We start from the raw sequence: 11,760 nt of genomic DNA, 5'->3' as shown, positions 1-11,760 counted from the left end.
CTCGCGCGCGTCCATCCTCTGACGAACAACGCCCGGGCGCTCGGCGCCCGCAAGGTGTTTGACAAAACGCCTGCAAGGTATGTATTGCTCAAACTTCATGAATTTGGTGCATGTTGATTGTAGTTTTAATAGCATAGTATTGAACATTGTAGATGAGTTCGTTGTATGATTCTTCCGAAGAAGAATTTGATATGGAAGAGGAGGAGGATCTTGCAATGATCCTAGCTATGCACATCAACAAAAAACCGAAGCACGGTGGTTCGGTTATGGGTCGGCAGAAAATTTGGAGGGATAGGATCGATGACCATAACAGATTGATGAGGCACTATTTCATGGAGAATCCCACATACGCAGAGTCGTACTTTCGTCGCCGGTTTAGGATGAGCACCGAGTTGTTCAGGCGCATTGCAAAGAAACTGGCTAGCCATGACCGGTTTTTTCAGCAAAGGAGGAATGCTGCCGGAGAGCTCGGGCATAGCACCTTTCAGAAGGTGACAGCCGCTTTGCGTATGTTGGCATACGGTATCCCGGCTGATCTAGTTGATGATCACTTGGCTATGGGTGAGAGCCAAGCCATCATGTGTGTCAAGCGCTTCGCAGTCGGAATTGTGCAAGTGTTTGGCCAGGAGTATTTGAGATCTCCCAATGCTGAAGACGTCGCAAGGCTATTGGAGATGAAGAAAGCTCGCGGCTTCCCTGGTATGCTTGGCTCAATAGATTGCATGCATTGGAGTTGGAAAAATTGTCCAAAGGCATGGCATGGGCAATTCCACGGCCAAAAAAAGGATTCCACTATAATCCTTGAAGCGGTGGCCGATCAAGAGACTTGGATTTGGCATGCATTTTTCGGAATGCCTGGATCTTTGAATGACACCAATGTTGTCAACCGGTCACCACTGATGAATAAGATTGCAAATGGTGATTTGCCACCGGTACAGTTTGTAGCAAATGGCCGTACATACAACTATGGCTATTATCTAGCGGATGGCATCTATCCAAAGTGGCAAAACTTTCTGAAGCCGTTGAAAAAGCCGGAAGGTAGGAAAAATCTTGATTTCCACAATGCTCAGGCGGCGGCTAGAAAAGATGTGGAAAGAGCTTTTGGGAATTTGCAAGCCCAATTTGCTACTGTGAGAGAACCGACTAGATTTTGGGATCAAAAAATGCTTTGGTACATCATGCACGCTTGTGTGATCATGCATAACATGATCATCGAGAATGAGCGTGGCCAAGATGTAGACTACTCTCAGTATGAGCTGTTGGGACATTCCGTGCGAGTGCGACGGAGGGCTGAAAGGGTCGCCCGTTTTGTTGCCTCCTACCATGCGATTCGACGTCCCGCAGCGCATGATGATCTTCAAAAGGATCTCATTGAGGAGTGGTGGGCATAGAATGAACGACAAAGAGCATCATGATTTGTTCGTTCGACATTATATTGTTGAACTATTTGTTGTGTTTATTTATTGCACTATTTGTTGTTTTGAACGATAAACTATTTGTTTGAGTTGTAATAATAACAAAATTAAATTATTTATTTTGATTTATTTTGTTTGTGTTTGATATTTTTGCTTCTGTTTTGGAATGCATATGTTGTTTGTGCAAGAGTTACGCGCGCTGCATTTTAGCGCGGCTGCTGGAGCCAGCGCTGCCCGCGCGCGGCGCGTCGGCGGCTGTCGGAGATGCTCTCAGCTCTCATACGCAGTCACACCAACGTCGTCGTCTCGAGGGAGGAGTGGGTGGGAGGAGAAGAAGGTGGAGGCGGCGGCGGCGGTTTTGATCTCTGTGCTCTGCCTTGACGCGGGAGGCAGCGGATCGATCCGGCCGAACTAGCTGCCAGAAGGATGGGTCACCGTCGTCCCCAACCCCATGGCTCACCACCCGCCTCAGCTCACTCTCTGACACCGCTCGCTGCATGATCTGGGCTGCTCGGGGGAGGAGTTGTTTCCCGAGTTGTGCTCGCCACCGGGACCGACGGATCCAGGCTTCCATCGAGCTCACGCGTCACCATCGCCGCCAGGAGGCACAAACGGGTGCTCTCCGCCACCGCCGCCACTCTGCCTCATGAGTACATGCCCACACCCACGACGGCGAGGCGCTCCATGCCTGGGCGCGCTCAAAGTGCGGCGCCGCCTCCCACGCGCCCGTCTCCAACTCCCTCATCACCTTCCATTCCTCCCTCCCGCGGCCCCTCGTCCCCGCGACCCTGGTCGTCTTCGCGGACATCCCCGCCGTCGCCCGCGACGTCGCCTCGTGGAACTTCCTGCTCAACCCACTCTCGCACGCTCCGCGTCTGCTGGAGCCGCTGCCCACACTCTCGCTTGCAAGGCCCCCTCGGCTAGCTCCAATGTGGTCGTGTCCACAGCTCTGCTCAACAATAACTGCAAACTGGACCTTTATCCCCGAAGCCCGCAGAGTGTTTGACGAAATGCTGCTGCGAAATGAGTTCTCATGGGCCGCCAAGGTGGCGGCTATGCTGCTACAAAATGCTCTGATGATGCCTTTGAGCTCTTCCAGGTGATGCTTCACGAGTACCCATCACAGAAAAAACAAGTTTGTGGCCACAACAGTTCTTGGCATGGTTAGTGTGCCATTGGGCTTGCCGATGGAGGTGCAGCTGCATGGGTTGGCAGTGTAGGATGGGCTGGTGGTGTTTGTGTCGGTTGAAAACTCGCTTGTCACGATGTATGCAAAGGTTGGTTGTATGGATGCAGCATTACATGTGTTTGCGTCGTCTAAGGAGAGGAACTCCATCACTTGGTCTGCGGTGATCACTGGGTACGCGCAGAATGGGAATGCAGAAAGCGCATTTAGAATGTTTTTACAGATGCTTACTGAAGGGTTTTCACCAAGTGAGTTCACTGGTTGGTGTGCTCTATGCTTGTAGTGATGTGGGAGCATCGATGGAAGGAAAGCACGCACATGGTTGATGGTGAAGCTAGTAGACATGTATGCCAAATGTGGCTGTATTGCTGATGCAAAGGAAGGTTTTGATCAATTTCACGAGACATTGTTCTTTGGACGTCTATGGTTGTCGGGCATTTGCAGAATGGGGAGCACGAGGAAGCCTTGAGGTTGTATGCCAGGATGGACAAGGAGGGCATCACTCTGACTAACTTGACTACGTCCATCGCGCGGCGCGGCTACCCGTCGCTGGTGTACGGCGACGGGGCCGCCTGACGAGGACGTCAAGGTTGCTGTTGATAAATGCAGCGATAGGTCATCAGATCTGTCATCGGCGCCGTTCTTCCGCTCGATGCATCTGTCGTCCACGTGCTCCTCCTAAAGTTCCTCCTCGCCACCACGGGTGGACGTCGGTGAGGCTGGCCTTCCCTCCATGCGCAAGGCATGGTATAATAGCCATATTTCTTGGTAGGTGCATTAGGATTTTGTCTTGGAGAATCAAGAACAATCCTGTTTTGATGAGGGTGGCATTTTTACAAGCTTTAGTTCTAAGTTCTAACATTAGTGTGCCTTGTTTCAGTTATCTTCTCATGCTGCTGCAGCAACTTCTTGATGAATTGTGACTTGAGACACCTCCCTGCGCATTACCATCAGTATTTACAAGAAAATGAGGTGAAAGCTAATACAGTTGGAAGCTACCCTATGAATAATGGAGGATGCACCAGCAGGTCATTAACTCCTCATTCTGCAAATCGTGCCTGATCTTAGCTAAACTAAATCTTTGTGATATTAGCGACCATTTCTGTATTTCAAGATTAATCAACACCCAACCACCACCACCGATAAAATGTGGGATGATTTCTTCTTGTTTTCTTTTTGAGGAAGAATGTGGTATAATTTCATTTGGTCCTGTATATAATTACAGTAAGACACAGGTTGCACAATTTTTGTTCACTTTGTTCGCTTTGTCCAAAAAGTTCGGATATGTGGGAGCTTTGTGCCCATTCGCAGAAACATTTTGAACACTCGCACAGTTGGTTTTACAAATCAAAATACTTTTAATTTGGAAATTATGTGGGGAGCAGGGAACCTCAATCCCTTAAGGCATGTCCCATCTCATGTTTGGAAGAAGTTACGGTATTGATTGGTTGGTTGTTTCTCTTGTTTGCAGGAAAGCGAAGGGAAATTTTCAGAGATTCAAGCATGATACTCTGCATGCGAGTAAGTGTTACCTAGGCTAGAGGTCCAAGAACTTGGAGGTTTCCCCGTGACCATGGATATCATGATGTTAAGTGACATGAAACAATTCTCGAGCAGTTGTATGTATTTTTTTCCTTATTCAGCAGAGCAATGTGGAGGCAAGAGAAAACTTATTACTAATTCAATTATCATTCTAATTACAGCCATATCTTATGGCTTGGTGATTGAACTACTGCATATGTCCTCCATACTCGTGAGCAAAAGCTCTGGTTAAAACACATGACTGCAAGCAACCGTTTGAGAGAGATCAGGTAAATTACACTGCTCTGTTACATGGCAATGTTAATTTCAGGGCCATTATTGAATTGCTTCTTTTGGAACACACTTCGTATAGAGTGAAGATGCAGACGTATTTTTGCGGGCTGGAAAGAAGGAAGAATTTATTTTTCTCCAACACATAAATACTCTTTCAATTCAAACCGGTATTCTGGTTACGGGGTGCATCCCAAGTTAAAAAGGATGGTAACACTAATTGTTGGGACTAAATTATATTGTTATATAACTTTCTTGGCCTAAATATTATTTAGTAAACATGTATGTTCCATATCCTATTAATATGTGTGCATCTTGTCAATTTGTTCCCATTGGTGCAATGTCTATTTGATCTTATTATTAGGTATTATGGGAAAGTTAGTAACAAGTATTGCCCTTGAGCAAGCTCTTTCTATTTATGTGATTCAGTTAACAAATTCAGTGGATACGAGCATGGCCTTGCCATCGTTGGGTTTGGTGTTACACTGCAGTTTGTTGTTGATGTGGTAGATAACTGTGCTATCTTACAAAGTGTTTGTACTTGGATCTTCTTAGGAATAGTTTTTGTTTATTTATTAATGCATTTTACATAGTGAAAATGTCCCTAATTATTCTCTGTTGTGTTTAATTAGCCTGCCAATTTTTCATATGTATCCTTTGCCCTGACAAAAGGTCATTTTGCCACTGCCTTAGAAGTTAATTGTCTTCATATATTCAGTTCAGCTGTAGATTCAATCATTTACATGTGTGAGTAGGTGTTCCTTCCGTAACTTGACATGAAAATAATATTGGGCATGGCAGGTTATATTATCAATACATGATGTATTTTAACTAAAAGAGAAATTCCAGATTCGCGAAGAGCTTATGATTTCAGAGATTAATGCAAATAAAATACTTGCTTTACTAATTATAAGTTCCTTTGTGTTTTCGGTTGGGTTCCAAGTTGATATGTTAAGCTCACAAATAATGCATGTATCCAGATTTTATATATGTACCAGATAGATTGGCCATTAATTTCTTATAGAGCAATAGTTATTTTAGCTAACTCCCAAGGAAATCGATATAAAAAAACCTGTCTAAACACTAAATGTCCTTGCAGATCTTGTTCTCATGTTGTCAATTCAAGGCGATCACGAGATATTCTCATGCAGTTTACAAGGTTTACTTGGAGATTAAAATATTGCTAATGTTTCTAATCCCTTCGAATGACTTGGCTATTATCCGCATTATGTTTCTAAATGCCTATGCTCTATATAATTGGTCATTCAATTAGCATTAGATTCCTCAACCAGTGCAGCTTCAGTTTTTTCTTTGGTCGAATAGCCGTTTCATTTTATGTTGACAAAGATCTGGCTCTGTTCTAAGGTTAAGTTTCTGGTCAGTTTTGTAAGGTTTTTCATGAAAGATTCTCTTTAGAGTCCTATTTTATATCTTTCTATATGGTTCTTTACATGGAAGTACTATGTTCTTTTGCTGATATTACTCTTTTGCTATTATACAGATTTGGATGCACCTGCAGAATCATGACAGTACATAGAGAAATTCATCAACAGGTTGTTGCAACACTCAACTGATATCTGTTCCGAGGCGTTACCAAGTACTACAGCTGGATTAGTGCGAACAATCGCGCCCCAAGAGACGCGCCTAAGGCGCGTCCCAGCCACTAGTGTGTTAGCCGTACGTTGCGCAACCCTGCACCCCTCGGTTTCTTTTAGTGGATCGGCCCAATAGTATATTTCATCGATATCACTTAGTTTTAGTCTCCTGATTCGACAACGCACTGCGTATGACCAGGGGTGTACGCTCGCATGACGTCAAACGTGAATATCGTTGATCAACACAATGCATGCATGCATCTCCATTCAGTTTCTTCATATAAAAACCCTTCAAGGAAGCATCTATGAGCTTCTAGCCAGGTCTTTTCATTTCTCTATTATTCAGTAGAGTTTGTTTTTTTATTTCTTGTTTTACCTTTTGGTTCTTTTTAATGCAAACATTTTTAAATATCATTTTCTTAACTTTGTGAAAAAATCAAACTTTTTAACACTTCTTAATTCATGATTTTTTCAAAATTGCAGTCACTTTTTCATATTCGTGAACCTTTTAAAATTTTGCAAACCTATTTTGAATTCATGAACTTTTTCAAATTTGTGTACGTTTTTTAATGCATGAACAATTTTTGAAACAACGAACTTTTTTCAAGTTCATGAGCTATTTTTAAAATCTACAGAGATTTTTAAATTCATGAACATTTTTTCTAAATTCATGATTTTCTTCAAATCAATGATTTTTCAGATCCGTGAATTTTTTTCAGATTCATGAACTTTTTTAGATTTGCGAACTTTTTATGGATCGATGAACATCTCCTGAATTCATGACCAATTTTGGAAACCGCAAACAATTTTAAATTCACCAATATACTACTTTTTTCATGGTAATATGTGTCTCATTTATATCATAAGGAACATTGTACACGCCACGTGCACGACGACCTCGCAAAACTGAACAAATAGCAGAGCGCTAACCTTTGCAAAAAGGAACACCAGCCAAGAAGTACAACTACGAACAAGACTGAAGAAACCTCTGAGCTTGACACCAATGCCCGTCACCTGCCTCTGGCACCACAACAACCACCAAAGGAAAAAAAATGACGGATCACCTCCACACCCGAACTCGACGCGGCTCCTCGCTGATATGCAGCTTTGTGGACCTTCAAGATGGCTCGCCAAAGGCGAAACCATCGCCGTTGAACGAATCAGACCGGGAAAACACCCCGGACACGCCATTAAACTTCAGATCTGGCAACCCCACACGACTAAGACGTCGGTGGAGGAAACCATACCTGCCATTCACGTACCACGAACCCAGCACACGATCCGCCGTCTTCCAGATGCCGCCGATGCAGACCACAATCTGCATCCGCTCCTGGACTACCTCCCAAGCTCCACGCCGGCGCTGGAGCAAACGCCGTTGCAATGACGAAGCCCGAGGACACAAGTCCATCACGAGGATGTCGTGGCCGCTGCACCATCCTTGCTTGAACAGGCTGGATTCTAAATCCAACCCCAACCATAGGACCGATCGCCTTGTCGAAGTAGGATCTGAAAAAACTTTATTGAGCGTCGCCATCACCGTCGCCGAAGTCAATATGATGAACAACCTAAAAACTAAGCAACTTTGGCCTAAAATTGTCCTTTAAATTCGCAAACATTTTTTATTTTCATAAATTTCTGTATTTCACTAGAATATTAAAAACCATAAAACTACTAGCCATGTTTCCATAAGAGAGCCGAGAAAAATAGCATAGCGAGGCAGGGACATCAAGCGAGACGAACCAGCTAACGAGGAGCGGGATAAGCGGATATATTGGGCCGGCCCATGCGGGCGAACCGCCTTAAGCGCTCCCATCTGCAGGCCCATTCACGAATCCTCCTGTTGGATTTGCCTCGCGGGGTACGACTCCGAGCCCCAATCCACTCCCCTCCTGCGCTGGGCGCTTATAAATAGGTAGTTCTGGCGGCCAAGCCGACCCATTTCAAATTTGAATCTAAAATCCACCTGCCCCTTCCAACCTTCGGGACTTCTTCCCACGGCGAGCGAGAGAGAAGGTGAGAGAGGGACAAACCTGCGGAAGGAAGGAGATGGCCGAGATCTGAGGGGAGGGCCTCGTGCCGATCTTCCACGACATCGTCCTCGCGGGAGGAACCTGCGACTGCCGCACCGTGAGGATCTCCCGTCTCCGTCCCCGCGGCGTCGCCACCGTGAACGCGATGGTCCAGATGGCCAAGGTGCAGGACCGCGCCTGGAGGATCTCCAACGCCGAGCCTGTTAGAAGGTTGGACAGGTCCGTGGGTCTCCTCCTCGCGCTCGAGTCAGCTGTACTCCCCGCCCTGCACACCTTCCCCGACATGTCCTCTCTGGTCGACGCCCTTCGCCTCTACATCAACAACCTCTCCGACCACGCGGGGGCCACGGGGGGACAGTTCTCCATCAGGGCGGAGGACCTCTGCAACCGCCTGAGCGAGTACGTCCGCCGCGCTGACGCGAAGGAGGAGGTGGCGGAGCTGAGGACCGGCGTCGCCCCACTCATGCAGGCCGTCACCGACCTCCTCAACACCGAGGTCACGATCTCCCAGGCACGCAATGTTCAGTGAGTCCCATCACCGCAGTTCGTCTGTTTCAAAGCAAAGTTACCTCTCTCCGTGTCTATATTGAGTCGCTTTCCCCGGACGTTCCATGAATGATGCTGAATACGTGTATAGCAATGTAGCTCTCAGTCGCTAGAGCAGGCGGACTTGAATCGCGTCCTTCAGTTTAAGTGTCAGTAACGTGTCTATCTCTGTGTCTGTGTTGTATCCAAATTCGACAGAATGCTGCTGGATAAATATATGGAAATGTCAGCTGGTATTAATCTCAATGAGAGGGACTTGTTGGTCAATACCAAAAGAACCTACTTATGGTGGTACCACCGTTTCCGGTTCGGCATGTAAACTTAATTTTCAGAATGCTCAACTACTTATTGTCTGTACCTTTTAGTCTGCTGGCTGGTTTGCACATTAGCAATTCCGGGTGCGAAACGGATGAGCTTGTTCTAACGTGTATTGCCTCGAACTTGCTTGCACCATTCCCAAGCCAGTAATGTCTCCTTGTGTTTTTTTCTCTCAAAAAGGTGGAAAGCTGTTGCATGTCGACACAGTCCTGCTGGTTGATTTTTATGCATTCTCAATCTGAATTATGAAGCTAGATGTTTCTTTGATTAGTTTTAGATCGTTTTGCTTTGGGTGGTCGCAGCTTGAATTGCTTTTTCAGTTAGTGTTACCTTGATTTGATATGTCTGCACAACCATCTGGCAAAAATGATCTTATATTATGGGACATATCTGGTTAGCTATCTCTCTGTGTGTCTGCTTTGTTTCCGAATTCGATTGAATGCTGTTGGATAAATATACATATATCTCCTTCTTGGTGTATAGAACAACTCACATGAGTAATGTTATGAGAATTCCAGTTTCCTGCCACAGATCATTCATTAACTGCCTCGGGAAAATTGATGCGCTTCAGCAATATCCCAACTGCTGATTGGTGCATTATAGCATTATATTGTCTCATGTGTGCATATTCGTGCATGATAATATCTGGTGTGCATCTGTTCTATATTCAGAAAAAAAGAACTATATGTCAATCTATGAAGTTTGCTTATATTCAAGTAACATTAATTTTTAGAATGCTCAACTACTTATTGTCTGTACCTTTTAGTCTGCTGCCTGGTTTGCACATTAGCAATTCCGGGTGCGAAATGGATAAGCTTGTTCTAACGTATATTGCGTCGAACTTGCTTGCACCATTCCCAGGCCAGTAATGTCACCTTGTGTTTTTTTTTCTCAATCTCTTGTTTTGATCTAAGGAAAAAAGTGGAAACCTGTTGCATGTCGATACGGTCCTGCTGGTTGATTTTTATGCATTCTCAATCTGAATTATGAAGTTAGATGTTTCTTTGATTAGTTTTAAATTGTTTTGCTTTGGGTAGTCACCACTTGAATTGCTTTCTTCAGTTTAGTGTTGCCTTCAATTGATATGACTGCACAGCCATCTATGTAAGTATCTGGTTGGTTACCTATCTCTGTGTGTGTCTGTTTTGTGTCCGAATTTGATTGAATGCTGCTGGATAAATATACAGATATCTCCTTCTTGGTGTATAGAACAGGCCACTTGAGTAATGTTATGAGAATTCCATTTTCCTGCCACAGATCATTCATTAACTGCCTTGGGAAATTGATGCGCTTCAGCAATATCCCAACTGCTGATTGGTGCATTATACTATTGTATTGTCTCATGTGTGCATATTCGTGCATGATAATATCTGGTGTGCATCTGTTCTATATTCAGAAAGAAAGAACTACATGTCAATCTATGAAGTTTGCTTATATTCAAGTAAAATTAATTTTTACAATGCTCAACTACTTGTTCGATTTCAGTCTGCTTGCTTGTTTGCACATTAGCAATTCCAGTTGCAAAATTGATGAGATTGTTCTAACTTACCTTGCCTTGACCTTGCTTGCGTTCCAGGCCGATGTCACCTAGTGTTTGTTTCACAATCCCTTGTGTTCATATGAGAATGAAGTGAAAAGTTGTTGCATGTCGATGGAATTTCCATGTTGATACAGTCCTTCTGGTTGAACTTTATGCATTCTCGATTTGAATTATGAAGGTAGATGTTTCTTTGATTAGTTTTAGACCGTTTTGCTTCGAGTGGCTGCTTCCAAAGGATTCAAACCGAGTTTCCTCATGAAATAGTCTATGCATTAAAGAACAGGTCCGAAACCTCAAGGCTTTTTTTTGTGGGTGAAACCTCAAGTTTTTTTTTGAGGGAAAACCTTCATGGTGCATTTATCGATTTTTCAACACAGTTACATCGTGAATTACATCCAAAACAATAAAGCTAGGTGGGTGATCGTCCCCGAAAATTAGAGAATTTGTAGTAAAAGCATGTCTAGCTAGATTGTGCACCACGTAGTTTGCTTCCCGGTTGCAGTGTTGCAAGGAAAAATTTCCTATCCTGTGAGCAATTTGAAAGCACTCCACAAGGATCGCTGAGTAAGGACTCCATATCTGAGTGACTCCATTAAAAGCCTCAACTAGTTTCAGTGAGTCTGTTTCTACAATGATTGGCAAGCATCCGATTATTTCCACAAGATTTAAGCCCATCTGGAGAGCCAAAGCTTCGGCTGTTGTTGCATCATGGATGTGCCGAAGCGGTTCGCAAGTACCAGCAATCGCTTCTCCAGCATCGTTACGAATGACCGCACCCGCTCCTCCTGAGCCATCAACGTAAGCTGCATCAGCGTTAAGTTTGTAAATCTGCTTAGGCGGCTTGGTCCATGACACTTCATGTGGTACTGCTTTCACACTAGCTGCACCAAAGTTACTCGCCAAAGCTTGAATACTTAAAGCTGATCGAGTTGGCGGCGCCACATGCGCACCTTTTACGAATTCTCTCCGCTGCCACCAAATATACCATGCTCCTGTGATAACCATCTCTTTTAAGCCGACATGACCAAGGACAGGAGATTTGTTGCCAGGACGTCTCAAGAGTTCTTCCAAAACCACTGAACCCGACCTGTCAATCCTTGTAGCCTCCTCAATGATGTCCACTAAACCAACAGAGTTCCAAACTTGCTTCACACGAGCACATGTGAACATCAGGTGCTTGATGTCTTCTGCGCCCATTGAGCAGACCGGACATTGGCCCAAAGTGGGTATATGTCCATTTGCCAATACGGCTAATCCCGGTATTATTCCATGTAGAGCCTTCCATGCGAAAATTTTGATCTTACTAGGAGCATCAAGC

General features: G+C 44.6%; 1 pseudogene; it reads left to right on the top strand.

Annotated features, from left to right (window-relative positions):
- Positions 1–851: 851 nt before the first annotated feature.
- Positions 852–6,307, top strand: LOC109743801 (pentatricopeptide repeat-containing protein At2g33680-like; annotated as a pseudogene).
- Positions 6,308–11,760: the final 5,453 nt, after the last annotated feature.

Source organism: Aegilops tauschii, chromosome 7, assembly GCF_002575655.3.
Source record: "Aegilops tauschii subsp. strangulata cultivar AL8/78 chromosome 7, Aet v6.0, whole genome shotgun sequence".
NCBI classification, from domain to species: domain Eukaryota; kingdom Viridiplantae; phylum Streptophyta; class Magnoliopsida; order Poales; family Poaceae; genus Aegilops; species Aegilops tauschii.
This window is presented reverse-complemented; position numbering and strand designations above follow the sequence as displayed.